General features: G+C 40.5%; 2 long non-coding RNA genes across 6 annotated transcripts; one reads left to right on the top strand and one right to left on the bottom strand.

Annotated features, from left to right (window-relative positions):
• The first annotated feature begins 347 nt into the window (after positions 1–347).
• Positions 348–5,636, top strand: LOC120435815. Of its 3 annotated transcripts, none has more exons than XR_005609936.1 (7): positions 348–526; positions 2,361–2,549; positions 2,770–2,883; positions 3,038–3,243; positions 3,361–3,475; positions 4,681–4,829; positions 5,084–5,636. It is a non-coding gene; the product is annotated as an uncharacterized LOC120435815 (long non-coding RNA). The 3 variants fall into 3 exon arrangements; XR_005609937.1 differs by having other exon boundaries at positions 2,356–2,549; XR_005609935.1 differs by lacking the exons at positions 348–526; positions 2,361–2,549; positions 2,770–2,883 and having other exon boundaries at positions 2,894–3,243.
• Positions 5,637–8,213: 2,577 nt separating this feature from the next.
• Positions 8,214–15,142, bottom strand: LOC120435622. Of its 3 annotated transcripts, none has more exons than XR_005609791.1 (3): positions 14,279–15,142; positions 13,786–13,844; positions 8,214–8,252 (listed from the first exon to the last, which is right to left on the bottom strand). It is a non-coding gene; the product is annotated as an uncharacterized LOC120435622 (long non-coding RNA). The 3 variants fall into 3 exon arrangements; XR_005609790.1 differs by having other exon boundaries at positions 13,786–13,841; XR_005609792.1 differs by having other exon boundaries at positions 8,231–8,249.
• Positions 15,143–17,845: the final 2,703 nt, after the last annotated feature.

Raw genomic sequence — 17,845 nt, 5'->3', positions numbered from 1 at the left:
GGTTTCCAATAAATCCAACACGTTCTCACTCCCAACTCGTCAAATGTGTGACGCATGGTCAGGCTCCCTCTGCTTCACGCGCAGGGTACCCCCCTCGCCTCCAGAATTGACGTGCAGGGTCCTCCTATTGAATACTATAGAGCTCCCTAAACGTTGTTTATTGACGACAAGAGATTGCCGCGGAAGAGCCTGTTGTCCGTATATTTATCGCGTATATTTATATATTTCCGAAATCACGTTATAGGCCATTACTTTTGTATCGTTTATTGCGTTTATGGAGGGAGTGATGTATGCTGGGTAATGGCACAGCTAGCGACTGGGTGACTTTATTCACCCGCTTCGGATGTTATCAGTCCATACAGGAGTTATTAGCAGACATCAGTCCCATAGATATGGGCCATCTCCACCTGCTAGATTGTTCAGAAGGTTGTTATCATCCATCCAGATGGAGGATCACTAACAGGAGCGTGGGAAGACTCCAGAATCCACTCCGGCTGGAATCCGGTGGACACAGCAGTGTTTACAGGTAAGGCCATTTAAACGCACAGCATTTATAAAATGACTATTAAAAGTCAGCGGGTGTCAATAATGTTAATGTGGTTATGTTAGTAATACACCGAGTGCTAATATAACAGCTTTAAGATGCATTTGTAGATATTATTACGTGTTTTACCGTCTTTATGGTGCTAGCTTAAAGTTACGGTGTAAACGTTAGCTTATACTGGAGTAAAGCTATTATGTTAGGACAGAAATATTAGCTTCTGTCATGACTGATGAAGTTACTAGTTAATAAAGTTTGCAGTAAAGTGATTAATCGCAGCCAAAGACTGACGGTAAATATCTCGATTAGCTTCAATGCATCTGTAATAAATATGTGCAAGTTTCAGTGCTTCTGTATGATACGTATACTGACCCAGGGTCAGTGTAAAATACAATCCTAGCTGTGTGAACAAAGCCTGGCTCCTTTAATCCTGCATGACAAACCTCAGGATGCAGGTTATTATTACTCTTTCCTGCTGGCACACCTGTCACACCTGAGAGTCAGCTAGAAACTTACAGTGACGTGGACATCATGCAAAGACTGCCAGACTCTGTAATACTGTAAATGATCAGTGACTCAGGTTAACACTAAACTTTAAACAGTCCCTCTGTGTCTCTGTGTGTGCTGAACATCTGGAATTAAGTCAGGCTGCATCAGCTGAATGCTGTTATATGTAAATATCAGTATTTTTATTCAGGTGTGGGGAAAATACGTAAGATTGCAGTGAAGAGATGTACCAGATTAATCCCTGGCCAAAGGTATCGTACTTAAATCAGACTACTGATCCAGCCACATCAGCCTTTTGTGAGGTCTGTTTAAAGTAGACTTAAAATGAACTGCAGGTTCCTGAGAGGTGGACTGTGAGCACAGAAACACATGCTCATACATACAGCTGCAGCAAGCTTACATTAATTTTAAATAGATTTGTTACTCTGATGTCTGTCTCTGTGTTAGTCCTCTGACAGACTGGTGACCTGTCCATGTGTGCTCTACCTATGACTACTGGGACAGGCTCTGGCTCCTGTAATAGAAATTTTCTATTATTCTCATTTAAAGTATTTAAGTGCTTATGCATTTGCTTAGTTGTGACACTGTTATAGACTGTTCAGTGAAAGTTTCTAAAACTAGATGAACTTACTTCAGCATCAGCAGTTTGAGAAAACAACTCCCTTTGCAGGTGCTGATAAGGCCAAGGGCACAAAACAGCTTAACCATTGATCCGTTAGGTTTCATAGCGAGGCGCGTGAAGTGTGGTATGATCAGTTTGTAACTTCCTCCCTTTTTCTTGGAATGCATAAAGGAGTAGGAGCACCACTTCTGTGGCAGAGCTGACATGATTGTGAACTGTGATGTTTGATGTGTGTTGGCTCTCCTGCGCGCAGTAATAAATAGCTTGATCACAGCTCTTTCTGTGTTGCAGACTTTATTTACAAAATTCCACAACACCCCCCACCCTCCCACTGTGAACTGAATATTCAGAAGAAAATGAATGGATAGACTGACATTTGTTTAAATACTTCTAGAAATCTGAGCTGTTGGTGTGGCAATAATATTAGAGCTGGCAATCTTTCTTACTGAATCTCTACTATGAGTCATGTTACCTGAGATTAATTCTATGTTTACCTGACAGCCTGGACAAATGTGCTGTGTGAAGAATGTAAATCAAATCAGATCTTAACTGCTTATATTTAAGGAGCCTGGTCATATTTAATTGTAACATGAACCAATGATTTTTTTGATTACTGATTCTAAGAGAGTCTTTGTGGAAATCCTGTTTGGCTTTTTGTCATTTAATTCTCTTTTCTGTTTGCCAGAACAGTTCTTCACAGTCGCTGTCCACATGGGTCAGTGGGACCAAGCAGCACTCTGCTAATGTGAGACTCTGACCAGCAACATCCAGCAAGACCCAAGCAGCGTTTTCTATCTCCCAGCTGGAGTTTTTTGTTTGTCTGTGACTGGAGAGTCAGATTTTTGTTGAGGCTGGAGGAACAGCCTCACACTTGCAGAGGTAAGTCAGTTTGCAGAGATCCCTCCCACCCTGGCTTTTATGTGCTAGATTTCATATCTGAAATTCAATTCAGTTCAATTCAATTTTATTTATATAGCGCCAAATCACAACAAAAGTCACCTCAAGGCGCTTTATATTGTACAGTAGATAGCACAATAATAATAATAAATACAGAGAAAGTGAAACAGTAATATTTCAGTGACTGCTGCTTATACCACAGGTTAATACACTCTACTGATCCCTGATGGGAGCATCATCACCTCTGCCAACAAAGAAGCCTGGTGGATGTTTGTTTGCAGTCTGATGATGGGAGATCATGCTGTGCATCTTCAAAGTTTGTCTCTTGATTATTATTCATACACAGTAATGTGAAGCATGCTCATATCTAGTATAACTGAACCAACCTGGTGCTCTTCATTTATGGAGGCTGTTGAGTCTGAATGTTGGATGTTGTGTATCTCGTGTTCTCTGGGCTTTGTTGTCCTCAGTCTTTTTGCAGGATCAGAAAACAAAACCAGAATGACCGTAAATGTTTCTTCTCCAATTGGATGATGATAAGACCGTGACATGGGATGCCACCTTTAGTCTTGTGATGAAGCAAAGCTCAGGAAGAAGTATGATTAAATGGTACCCACATGTGTGCTGCTGAGAAGGATGTACAGGGGCACCTGCAGCCAAATCCAAGTCTCCTCAGGTTAGTTGTAGTTGCAGAATGCCATAGGACTGAGACAGCTGAGGCATCAAATGTTTGATTAAACGGATGAAAAAGAGAAGTTTCTTCCCTATAATTATCATTTTTTAAAATATGTAGCAACTTCAGGTCTGTCAGCGTGCTGAGGTCACAGAAACAAGAGAAGAAGCTTCAGACTTCAGAGTGTTGTTTACAGTTTTCTGTCATCATGATCTCCCCTGAAGTTTATCAAGCAGTAAGTCCACAGTACTGTAATGATGATTCTGACTTTGGTCACAGTTGCATAATATTTTAATAATATACAATTATTTTTTGTAATTCATATTGTTTATGTTAATCAAAATTTTACTTTGTGAAATTTGTATTTGAGAATGAAGAATGTGGCAATATATTTTGGTTCAATATTTAATTCATTCAGTTGCAATTGTTAAATAAAAAAATAAATATATATTCTTATAATTTATATATATATATATATACATATATCTGTATTAGTTTTAATACATTAATTTGACACCTGTTTTGAAAATACCATATTGTATTCATACAGAATCAGTTTGGTATCATTGTCTGTCTGTTCACTGATTGCTGAAACTAAGGCTACGTTCACACTGCAGGCGAAAGCGCATCAAATCCGATTTTTTCGCCCCTATGCGACCCGTATCCGATCTTGGTATGACAGTGTGAACGGCACAAATCCGATATTTTCAAATCCGATCTGGGTCACTTTCGTATGTGGTACTGAATCCGATACATATCCGATGTTTTAGAAAGCGACTGCTGTGTGAACGGTCAAGTCGCATTAAATCCGTCTTTTACGTCACTGACACAAGACAGACGCCAATTATCAGCGCCGGAGAAGCGCCCGATAGCACATCGCGAACGATTTCCTACCATCCGGTGAAACTGTTGAGAAGACAACGTTGGAGAAATGTGAACATTTTATTTTTTACTGTATTTTCTGCAGATTCTGACAGAAATCTGCAACTATCCTTTGAAGCACCGCTCCTCTAAAACAGCAAAAAGGATCATTATTAGGTCATCTACATTATTATGTAAATAACAAAATAACTTAAAGAAAAAATTTGGAAACATAAAGTCCGAAGTCTTTATATTAAGGGCAATCAGTCAAACAATATTGTTTGCTCTGGGTCTAAACAGAGCGAGTTGTGTGTGACATCTTCTTTTGCGCATGCGGGCCGCTTTGAGCGTTCACACTAGAGCGCGTTTGATGTCGCATTTTATGTGTAGTGTGAACAAGCAGACAAAAAAATCGGATTTGATCAAAAAATCGGAATTGAGCATTAAGACCTGCAGTGTGAACGTAGCCTAAGAGCTACTTTGATCTATTTAGATCTAAAGTATCCAAAGTTGAGCTCTGATGTTTCTTCACCCTTGTGTGTGTGATATCTGATTTCCTACATGCTGGCAGAGGAGCAGTTTGTGCTCACAGATGGTGACGGTGTGGAGAGACGGTGGTGTTTCCTCAGAAGAACTAGCAGAGTCACAAAGGGCACGAGTCCTTCTCACCACCTTGACTTGCTGACTGATGCTCATCTGCACTGCACAGAGGAAATCAACTGACCGAGGTTTGTCCAGTGACGTGTTATGAAATGTATATTTGTTTTATGCTTACAGATATGTTTTTCTTGACAGAGGGACTCTGCAGAGGTTAGACAAAGCAGAGAAAACATGTGCTTTACATTTTACTGTGATTTACTGGGATATTTGTTGCCTGATGTTTAGCAGGAATGGAGGAATGGAATCAAAGGGAGAAGTTTTTACTGTTTTTCTAATGATGTAAGTAAATCTTCAATATTATTTATTTGCTTGGTTATATTAGGAGTGTTTCTGAGTGAGGGAGAGAGGAGTCATCATCCAGGTAAAGTGACGTGGATCAGTGGATACACTTGTCTCACCTTTAAAGGAGATACTCTTAGAGAGAGACGAATCGTAATGATCATGATTACAATGATGACAGCGAGCGGAACTAAGACTGTAAAAATCCACGACCAGAATGTTTAGATGCTTTCTAATTATTCATGAATACTGAGAGCCTCTTTCTGTGTTTTGTCTGTTTTGTTTTTTTTTACCTCATTTGTTACTAACAAAGATCACCAAACTCACACAGTTTACATTCTGTATGTTTCCATCTTTACCAGCCACACTCTGCCTGCAATTAAGAAAATAATCCTTAGCAATCGTCATTTTTCTCTTTTGTAATTGATGATAATTCAGTGAATATACTGCGCTGCTTCCTTTTATTGCGTCTCATATTGCTTTAAGTTTTTCAGTGTACAGTTATTTTTTTACTTCTGTTTGAATTAAGATAAGATAAGATAACCTTTATTAGTCCCACACGTGGGAAATTTCTCTGTATGTTTGACCCTGTAGACTGTTTGATGGACTGCTTGTCTTCCTGTTTGTAACCGCCGCCTGTTTTTGACTAAAGATTTGGATTTCTGACTTTAACACAGCCTCTGCGTGTCCTCCCTTTGTGTCCTCTTCCTCTGTGAATGTGTTGCATGTGTCACAGATTCATTTTATTAACAGCTTTCCCACAGTGAATTGCATCAGCATTCACTCACAGCACATTGCAGAAGGATTCAGATTAATACAGTGATCTTACAGTCAGCATTATCCTGACAGAGTGCCACTGTAAATTATCTTTCATCAGGTCAATTTTAAAGTTCAGTATTTCAAAGCAGGAGTTATGAAGAATCATATTGGCATTAGGACTGTAACAATATGTACTTACAAAGTCAAAGTTTTTTTTAATTATGTTAGAATATTGGAAGAGAATCAACTTTTAGTGTTTTCTGCATATTAATTATACTGAAATAGAGATGGTGACCCTAACTGTACAGAAGTATACTAAACAACTGACAATCTAACAAACATTACTGGCCTGAGCCATCATGCACAGTGAGTCTGATCCTGTGCTGTGAGAGTCTGATAAGCATGTTTCTGGTCAGTTTGGAAGAAATAATATCACAATGTCGATCTTTTTTTCAATATTCCTTTTACAACATAAACTGATCAAAGCTACTTATGTTCACAGCATGTAATAATGCTGAGAGACCACGGCATTGTGGTCTGTTGAGCTAGGGTTAGGGTTAGCAATCCAGACATATGTAATCAATACTACTCTTGCTGGATATAACAAACGCCTAGGAATTTGCATTATAATTCATGAAATATTCATATTCAGCATCAGTCATTTTATATTATAACCACGTATCCACCCAGGCTCATGGTGGGGCAGGGCTCTGTCCTGGGATGCTTGAGTGAAAGGTAATGTACACCCTGACCAGGTATGCAGTCAGTCAGAGTTGTTTTCAATATTTGGTTAAAAAATATGAGTGAAAACAAAAATCCAACTAGGATTCTTGCATATGATGGGTGAAGTCTGTCTTTGACTGTATTGTCCAGCTGATCCATCAAACCCCCAGCAGGTAAAAAACCTTATGACATAACACAGTAACAATGTAAAAAATTAAACAGCAACAGTGTAAATTTAAAGTGCATTCTAAACTCCTCTTCAATAAATTATATGGATGTGCAGTGAGTCATTCAGGACTGTAAAACGTGAACTACAGAACCCAGAGTCTTCATCATTAAATCTCTGGTTGCTTAATTTTTCTATCCTATATCAGATACTTTAAAGGTTTTAGTAAAGTTGCATTCTCATGGTGAGGCAAAGTGCTTTATGTGTGTGTGCGTGCGTTTCATGAACGGATATAAAATGCCTTTAATTACAGAACAAAGCGGGGGTTGAGTTCGAGTTACGGCAGACTGTCGCTACTTCTAAACGGAACGCAGCCTTCCTACGGCGGACAGCTAATAACAGGAATCGGACGCGCGGTCCACCCTAGTCCACAGCAACCACCATAGCAACAACCTAGCATGACCTTAAAAACATATTCTGTCTTCATAACTATCAAAAACGTGAAATGATTTGCAAAGCGTTAAAGTGTTACAGCTGCAGAGAGCTATGGCGGTATCTTTGGAAGCTGTTTACATAGCTAATAATATACGATGTAACCATGGAAACAGTCAGTCACGTGAGCTAGCGGTGCACGTTTACTACAGTGAATAAGGTGATTGCGTGCACAGCGTCCACACGCTGCAGAGGGTAAAGACATTACTTCAATACTGTTTTATATTTATGTATATTTGCCTTCTGCTGACCATCACCTCAGGTTCACCATTACAGTTTCAGCATACAAATGCACACTGTCTAAATGTGAACACATTCAAAAAACTCATGTCTCAGAAATAAGCACAGCTGTTTATGTTTGTCATTATAGTTTTATTTGTAAGAAAATTGTGAACTCCATATTGTGTATCTAATCAAAGAACATTTGACAAGTCTGAGTCATTCCTTTGCCCTATGAGAGCTGGAATAAATATATATCCTGACAATTACAGTTGAGCAAACTTCAGTGAAATGTTGAAACAGCAGAGACAGGTAGAAATGGGATCAGATTAATCTTTGCTTAGTCAGACACCTCCTGTCCATAGTATTAAAAAACAAACAATAGCACGATCCGTGTGATTTTGCATCCACTTCCAAATCGTAGTCAAGCAGCCCAGTCTCATAAATAGGTAACAGAAATGTCTGTAATGTAGACATGTAGAGTGTAGTGTTGCATTAAAAGATCATAAAGGAAACACTAACATTTATGTGAAACTAATTGTAATAAAAAATGAATAGATGCTCTATAGATTTAAAAAGAAAGAATCTGAAAACAACACTTTTTTGGTCTAAGTGGTCAAAGTAGAAAACAGAACTGATGTTCAAGAACAAACTGTAGCTGCACTAATATTACACATCTCGATTGTTGTGGTGAACAGACACCTTTGCTTTTAAAACCACATGCAGTGTGTGACCATGACTGTCCACTGAGACCATGAATGCCACTTCGCTGAAGTCTTCTTCTTCTTCTTCTTCTTCTTCTTCTTCTTGCCATCAGAATGGAAGCAGACAGAGCACGAGCTGCTTTGATCTACTGAAAGGAAAAAGCAGAACATATGAGCTGAAACCATTATGTGAAAAGATTTTGTTTATTATTCAAATATGCTTTGCTTGTGATTGTGTAAACTCTGAATGATGATTCACCCTGATAAAACATGAAACCTTGCCTATGCTTATCAAATGCCTGTGAAGACAAGTTCCTGTGCAAAAAGCAAAGGAAAATGCCACTTAAGCAGACGTTTAGTATAGTACGGACAGAATGTTTAGTAAGATATGCATTTGTCAGTTAAGCAATATATTCTGAGAACAGGCGGAGACTGCCTCCGTCTGCTGTGTAACCTACGTGCCTATATAACCTGCAATAAAGAAGAGTACTGTGTGACTCTCTCGAGAGTTCACCCATGTACATATGATTTTTTATATTGTCTCACTGTGTCTCTGTTTTACTTTGGCAGCTTTCTATTTGGGAATTTTCCCCTGACATTTCTTGGTCCTTCGAAGCCGGATGAGACAGCCTATTTAAAGCAGCTCTCACAGAAAGCACCTCACCAGGTCCCGTCGGTACGAGAAGCCCACGTTGCAACGTTTTACAAGCGGTCCGCACCGTCGGGGCTGATCAGGTGCATCTGAAGAAACCAGCGCCAAGGTAGGACAGACCACTTTGAGATAATAAAGGTTTTGTAAAAAACGAAAACGAAACTTAAGACTCGTCCAAGACAGACTGGAAGCATTAAGCTCGTCCTGAGGACTGGTAGTCAGCTCGCCCGCAGAGGGTTGGAAGCAGTAAAATAAATATTGAGCTCGTCTAAGAATGATTGGTAGCTCCCCGAAAGGGTAAAAATAGACTCGCCTGTAAGACGGAATTGGTAGTCCTGCGTGGACTCATTCCGCAGTTTAAAAGGCTGGAAGCACTACGCTCGCTTCAAGGAAGCTGGTAGCGTGAACGCGCGTTAAAACTGTCTGTCTTTTATTGTTTTTGGTGGAATAAGTTGATTTCTACAGCACAATAAGGAGGCTGAACTATTCCACTGATTTGTTTACTGTCGGTTGCTGAAGTACTGGTGAATCGAGAGGAAGGTCGTGTTTTATCACATAAAGTTGACACCGCTTTTGAGAATAGCTCAAAAGTAGAAGGGCGTGTCAGCCACCTCTCTCTGTTCTCGTGCCAGCGAAAGCGCCGCAGGTATGTGTGTATTACTAAGCACTCAAAAACACATTGCGTCTAAAAATCGATTCTAGTTTGACACGACTCTCAGTAGACTAGTCCTGTGTGGGCCAAAAAGTCGGATAAACAAAACTGAAAGTCCTGTGTGGGCTGAAATTCAGATAAACGAAACTGAAAGTCCTGTGTGGGCTCGTTTCATGAGACTCGCCTGTAAGACGGAATTGGCAGTCCTGTGTGGGCTCATTCCGCAATTTTAAAAGGTCTGAATAAAAAACGTCCTGTGTGGACCGGGCCCTGTGTGGACCCGCACGTAAACGCTCGCCTGTGTAAGACGGAATCATTTGTCCTGTGTGGGCCCATTCCGCAGCAAAGAAGAGGTTGGAGCTAGTGGTTTCATTTCACCTTGGGAGTCAGGGATCTCACTCTAAGAGTGAATGGTAAATAAGGAGCGTGTCAACTAAAAAAGGATTATAAGTACCGCGTGTGAAGTTTATGTGTTGGTAGTACTAATAAATCAAAATTAAATATGGGAAATAAATCTACAAACCCGAATTGACTGCAGATGAACAATGGTTAGAGAAAAAATGCCCGGTGCAGGACAGATAAGCGCAAATAGGTGGAGAAATCCCAAAAAAAACAAACTGCACCGCCTGGGAGGGAACTGTAGCCCTGGCCAAATACAGCAATTAAGTAAATGCCTACACGCAGAGATAGAAAAGACTAGTGGTAAAAAGAAAGTCCTGCGCATGTTTGAATACGTAAGTTTCTTTTGTACCATGGCAGGAGGAAAGTAAAAAGCGTGAAGAGAAAAGAAACAAAAAGCAAAATAAACAAAGCGAAAAGCCACCCACCGAAACCACCAATCCTCCTCCTTGTCAACCACCTCCCTCAGCCCCAAGTCCCCTGATACTGAGCAACCATACCCCCAAATCCTTATCCCCTGTTTCAAAAATCCCTTTGTGAAACCACAAGACCCTTATGTCTCAGCGAGACAACAACTGGACCTAATGACCCGCGAAGACCCACCGCCATGGCCTCCAGGCCCGTTAGGGCAATTTCCGTTAATTCAGGCGCCAAACCCAGATTACGGAAAAATAGGAGAAACAAAGCAAAAGAAAACGAGTCTGCCTCTGACTTCCTAGACAGACTACGACCAGTCTTTAGACAAAACTCAGGTCTAGAATATGATGAGGGCGTGAACACCCTTTTGAACAACAACTAAAAACGCGCGTTTAAAAGGCCTCCTCCCAAAGGTCCGCGCCCACGTAGATAAACATTGGGTCACTCAAAATACCGGAAGTCTAGCTGATGCTTTACAGCATGCAGAGCATGCAGTAAAGGTACAGAAAAACAAAACAGCACTGCCAGACTATGAGAAACCATTTCATTTGCATGTGGATGGCAGTTCAGGCTATATGAAAGCAGTATTGACCCAAGCTTTTGGTGACAAACAACGACCGTTAGCCGTTTATTCATGTGAACTAGATTCAGTAGCCTCAGGCCTACCTACATGTGTGCAAGCCTGTGCAGCAGCAGCAGAGGCTGTTAAAAATCTGCCGACATTGTTTTGGGACACAAGCTGATTATCAAGGTCCCACACGCAGTAACTCCAATACTACTACAGGCTAATCTTTCTTATCTAACACATGCAAGACAGCTCTCCTACGTAGGCATCCTGCTCTCACAGTCACACATCACTGTTGAAAAGTGTGGTCAGCTAAACCAAGGCACCCTGCCCTCAACAAAAGCAGAGTGGATGACAAAACTACTGGAAAACAAAGAAATAGTTTTGAGCAACCAACTGCCACGTGATTCTCTCCCAGTCTCTTCCAGGTCCTGCTCACAACACCCACAGCATGCAGGATTGCTGAGCGACCCTCGTGGATTCATCAAAGCCACACAAAGAAGGTTGAACCAATCCAAGACCCACCAACATCTCCTTAAAGTGAGTGATAAGTTTAGACTCTGGTCCTCCCCAACCTCTAGTAGTGTTCGCTCGGTGGGGGTAGGGTGATCAGTGGCAACACTCGTGATCCCACTCCTCTGGCTGAGGTCTACTCATTAGAGGCTACGGGTGTGTCTGGTGGTCGAGAAGAGGAGAACACTCACAGGAATGGAGATGCTAGACAAAGAACCCAAGATTCCACTGAGGGAGAAAGGAGAGATGGACATAGACGGCGTCAATATTGGACAACAGGATGCCAGCTGACAACAGTCACAACCCTGTGCTTCATGTTTGTGTTCTCAGTGTTCCTGACAATAGCCATCCCACTAAACTCATTCCACATTGGAGGCTATCAAGGTGACAAGTGGAACGAATATGACTGGTACCTGTCAAGCACGGACTGGGACCAAGGCTAGGACACAGTCTTCACCTACACTGGCAACGACTGGACCGTAAGAGCCCTGATCAACAGGCTGATAGCAACTGCCATTACACCAGACCCTGTCAGCCCAAGAGAAACTATGACGTTATTAGAACACACTGACACTGACACAGACACTGATGATGAAGCTGATTCAAATGAAGAGATTGATGCCCTGCGCATAACTGTGATGCAACACCGAGTCGCACTGGACATGATTCTGGCTGAAAAAGGAGGACTCTGTATACTCTTTAACAACACATGCTGTACGTACATTCCAGATAATGTTCACTCTTCCAACATGACCGACGCTTACGCACGCTGAAACAACTCAGGGACGCTCAGCAACAGGACTATGTCACGAACACTGAAGATTGGCTTACCCGGCTGTTGAGTGGTTCCTGGAAATCTCTTTTAATAAAAGGACTGGTTTTTGTAGGAGTTCTTCTACTCCTACTCTGTTGTTTTACTTCTTGTATTTTGCCATGTGCACAATCAATGAATAATAAAGTTGTTGCAGTTCATGTGCAGGCATACCTGACACTGCCCATGGACGAAGATGATGATAATCCACCTGACACTGAAATGCTGTGATACACCAATGTATGACGTGCTGATTAAAAATGTGCTGCAAGAAATCATGCACAGATAATAAACCAATGGTGTTTTAACTAGTGTGAAAGTTAAACAACAGGAGGGAAATGTGAAAAGATTTTGTTTATTATTCAAATATGCTTTGCTTGTGATTGTGTAAACTCTGAATGATGATTCACCCTGATAAAACATGAAACCTTGCCTATGCTTATCAAATGCCTGTGAAGACAAGTTCCTGTGCAAAAAGCAAAGGAAAATGCCACTTAAGCAGACGTTTAGTATAGTACGGACAGAATGTTTAGTAAGATATGCATTTGTCAGTTAAGCAATATATTCTGAGAACAGGCGGAGACTGCCTCCGTCTGCTGTGTAACCTACGTGCCTATATAACCTGCAATAAAGAAGAGTACTGTGTGACTCTCTCGAGAGTTCACCCATGTACATATGATTTTTTATATTGTCTCACTGTGTCTCTGTTTTACTTTGGCAGCTTTCTATTTGGGAATTTTCCCCTGACACATTAAGATAGAAACAATCGTTTAATGCAGTGTCTCACGTAGCTTAGCCTGCTGCAACTGTTGATACAAGCTCAGTACAGTTAACACACAGTGTCGGGGAACTCCAGTATGGGAACTAGTGGCTTTAGGTTTGTAGTCATTTAACTTTCATCCATTCATTCATTTAATTCAGGAGGAAGAAATGTCAGGTTGGTGCAGGGTGGTTACATGCATTTGGTCCCATGCTGTCTCTAACTAAATGACTTGGTTCACTTTATGGCTGGGCTGTATGTGGGGTTATATCATGTTATTTGGGCAGGAGTACCTGTCTCTGTTAGGCTTAGAAAGTTTCTCCATAAGCAGAGCTTCTAACTCTTATAGCTTTTAGCACATCTGTATCTGTGCAGGTTGACAGGTTTTTGATGGCTCTTTTTATCCCACACTGGTTGTGAGTGTGTAATGACCCCCACTAGTTCTTTTGGGTTGCAGTTAACTTGGGAGGAAGGGGTGGGTCTGCCAGGACTAGATGAATAACAGTTATCTGGGATACATAACTTTCATAATGCATGCAGATATCTCTATCAATTAAACCTGGCCTGAGGGCTGCCATTTTTTACATTCAGTTGTTTCTCTTAGAAATGTTGGATCTAAATAATGAACGTGTTACAGTTAAAGTGACACTGGTCAGTGTAAATGGCTCATTGGGACATAGAAACCTTTAAATTAAATACCATCACCTGATATCGAGTGTCAAACAATATCAAAGCTGTAAAAGCTGTTTACAGTCAGAATTTATAAAACTATGATTGTAAATAAATTCAAACTAGTGAGCTTTTCTCTTTGTGCTGAATATCAACACTGTGACTTCTTAGACTGTAAGCTTCACTTCAGCACAGTTGTAGAAGCCGTCACTCCAAATGTCTTTTGATAACAAGAAAAAAATACCTTTTCAGTCCACGGCCTGAAGTTCTTCTCCAAACATCTTCTGCCATCGGCTTTGTCTGCTGGTTTGAAGACAATAAACCACAAAAAAGATGATTTAGTCACTTTGTCTGTATCATGCAGCTCAGTGTGTTGTGTAACAATGTAGAATAGCCGTTGTTATCCCTCTGCTGTGTCAGTAGGATTGTACTGTACAGCATCTCATTGATATGTGAGGAATGCTAATGTAACACGATAACAGACGTCTGGTCTTACATCATTAAAATATAACGGGCAGGAGATGTTTAGATATTTTTTATATTTATATTACATTTTATAGCTGACAGATATTACTAAATATATAGAATTTACTAAATAGCTGGATGAACATGTAAAATATGTCCATCAATACAAATTGTCATGACAGTCACTAGAATAAATTCAACTGGACACTCAAAAGACGTCCTTAAATGTCCTTTAAGTGGCAGAACAAACAAACAAACAGTTAATCGCTTACTTGAGATGAAATCTGCTCAGCTACTTTGAAAACAGCTTCTAACAGGTTCCTCCTTTAACAGGATGACTGCTCAGGGGTAAGGCCATCATGTAGTCCAGCAACCTTTATGGTCCTGCTTTGATTCACCAGGAACTATTAGGGAAACCTTTCAGGCATAACCACACACACATTTATGAACATGTTCCACAGTCTTCCAGTTTGATTTTCTCATCCTGTGGACAACAACGTACAGAGATGCAGGTTTATTGTTAACTTTTCTAAGGTTTCTTTACTGAACATATCCAGCTGCAGCTCCACTGTGATCCTGAACTGGATAAGCACTTAAGAAAGTGTGTCAATAAATGGACAAACATCAGGTTATTATATTTATCCAAACAGACTGGACCAATAATGCTTCACTGAGTTAGAGACTTTAATAGTCTCTTCTATGTAAGAATGTCTCGTGCTGATGGACCTGCAAACTTGACAACAAAGGTTTTTCAGACTACATGTAGCTGTCCTCTATGTCAGCTCACACATTTACATTTATGTCACACTTATTTCTGCTTTCCCATTTTATAATTATTACTTACATTTTGATTAGATACCTTGAGTTTGTAAATGATCAGATTACATAATTGGAATACAATGTATCCAATTCAAGGTCTCGGGAGGATGAAGCCTATCCCAGCTGATACAGGACAAAGACAGGCTGTCAGTTTATCGCAGGGCGAAAACAATACATGTGACAGAAAATCTACTTAAATATTTGATATTTCTAATAATAATCATAATTATGACTATTATTTAAAATATTATTTAAAGGTTTCTTTATAAATACATTTAGATTTTTTTTTATAACCCCTAGAATATAAACCTGAGCTGTTTCAGATTCTGACCTCTGACCTCAGTGACCAGGCTGTGTCCTCTCTGCAACTCCCTCTTGGAGGACTTCTGCTTCTTGTCTTCCCCCAGTGATGACCTTCTGCCCTTAATATCACGTACTGTACCTGAACAAAAAAGGACAAACACTTGCCTTCATTTAAGAAGTACATTCATACAGAGATAATCTATGGAAACACACTAGTTCACCCTTTAGGAGGAATCAGTTCCTGTGAAACATTTCTGTAAATCAACATCATGGAGAATGAAATGAGTTCTTCAGGTGACTCAGCAGATCCACACTGACAAATGAAACTTCTGTGGAAGAAGAATCAGGATTTTTTTGATTTCCAATCCAGTTAAACGATTAAGGATTAAGCAACAGTGCTCATCTTTGCTTTTCTGAAATCTGTGTTAAACAACAACAAACATAAATTAGTAACAAAAATACAGCTGAGCAGAGGCTTTACACACCACCACCAGCCATAATGCTAAATTTTAATCTTCAAATGCTTTTAACACAGAAAAGTCCCACAGTCAATGCAGCCTGACTCAATCCTAAATGTTCAGCACACACAGAGACACAGAAGGACTGTTTAAAGTTTAGTGTTAACCTGAGTCACTGATCATTTACAGTATTACAGAGTCTGGCAGTCTTTGCATGATGTCCACGTCACTGTAAGTTTCTAGCTGACTCTCAGGTGTGACAGGTGTGCCAGCAGGAAAGAGTAATAATAACCTGCATCCTGAGGTTTGTCATGCAGGATTAAAGGAGCCAGGCTTTGTTCACACAGCTAGGATTGTATTTTACACTGACCCTGGGTCAGTATAAGTATCATACAGTTTAAACGAAGCACTGAAACTTGCACATATTTATTACAGATACATTGAAGCTAATCGAGATATTTACTGTCAGTCTGTGGCTGCGATTAATCACTTTACTGGAAACTTTATTAACTAGTAACTTCATCAGTCATGACAGAAGCTAATATTTCTGTCCTAACATAATAGCTTTACTCCAATATAAGCTAACGTTTACACCGTAACTTTAAGCTAGCACCATAAAGACGGTAAAACACGTAATAATATCTACAAATGCATCTTAAAGCTGTTATATTAGCACTCGGTGTATTACTAACATAACCACATTAACATTATTGACACTCGCTGACGTTTAATAGTCATTCTATAAATGCTGTCCGTTTAAATGGTCTTACCTGTAACACTGCTGTATCCACCGGATTCCAGCCGGAGTGAATTCTGGAGTCTTCCCACGCTCCTGTTAGTGATCCTCCATCTGGATGGATGATAACAACCTTCTGAACAATCTAGCAGGTGGAGATGGCCCATATCTATGGGACTGATTTCTGCTAATAACTCCTGTATGGACTGATAACATCCGAAGCGGGTGAATAAAGTCACCCAGTCGCTAGCTGTGCCATTACCCAGCATACACCACTCCCTCCATAAATGCAATAAACGATACAAAAGTAATGGCCTATAATTAATTTATCTGCTGTATCTGCTGTTTCTCAGATAGTTGCTTACATTATAAAATATATTGTGTTCTGTATACGTCACTACAATGTGATTTCGGAAATGTATAAATATATGGACAACAGGCTCTTCCGCGGCAATCTCTTGTCGTCAATAAACAACGTTTAAGGAGATCTATAGTATTCAATAGGAGGACCCTGCACGTCAATTCTGGAGGCGAGGGGGGTACCCTGCGCGTGAAGCAGAGGGAGCCTGACCATGCGTCACACATTTGACGAGTTGGGAATGAGAACGTGTTGGTCAGTGGCACAGCTCCTATATAGCCGTTCTTCTCTTCAGTAAATTAAAAACTTGTGCACCCAATTCTTGCTTTTTAAAGTCATTAAAGATACATACTGTACAATCATACCACTCAGTAAAAGAACAGTTAAGAGAAATCATTAAAAACCCAAATTCCCATAACACTCATACCCATAAAGAGTGAATCTAAACTTCTCACCAGACCTGTACACTGGATGACGTCACAGTGGCTGAGCCCATCCATGCTACTATCATCTAGCGGTTGCTAGGCAACAGTCATTCAAACGTCGGCGGGGCTTGGCAATTATCAAAGGGAGGTGGGCGGGGCCTATAGAACACGAGCCCATAAATATACCTCCAGAACTCCATAAACATCTGCGATTTAGTTCAGAGTGCATTCATGCATCAGAACAGCGAGCAACATTCAAACACATTTAGTTCACAAAGAGCAGACATACCTGCCACAACATCAATCCCCCAGCAATTTGTTTCCACTTCTCCAATTCAGAGTCAAAGAAGTAGAAATACAACCTTAATCATGACAACTCCACACAGTTACTCCTCAGTGGAAACATGGAAGTCCATAAGCGACTACTTTTTTGGTGCAATTGTACCACAGTGGCGATCTCTGCAGTTAAACCCAGAGTCCTGCAACACTAAGCTGCCTTCCACTTTGTTAAAGGACATGTTGAAACTTTGCTCCATGTTAATGGATGCAACAGAGACAACCATGGAGAAGGGAGCTCCGGTGTCCACACAGACAGAGGAGTGTCTTCAGTCAGTGGACGCTGATTCCCATGAGAAAACAGAGGTAACAGGAGCAAAGGAAAGCATCGTAACAGAAATATCTGTAGACAACTGCGGTGATAATAAAAAAACAGAAACTCCAGAACTGGAGACAGAGGCCAG

The sequence above is a fragment of the Oreochromis aureus genome, linkage group 22, assembly GCF_013358895.1.
Source record: "Oreochromis aureus strain Israel breed Guangdong linkage group 22, ZZ_aureus, whole genome shotgun sequence".
NCBI classification, from domain to species: Eukaryota; Metazoa; Chordata; class Actinopteri; order Cichliformes; family Cichlidae; genus Oreochromis; species Oreochromis aureus.
The sequence above is the reverse complement of the archived record's forward strand: the minus strand, read 5'-3'. Positions and strand labels throughout refer to the sequence as shown.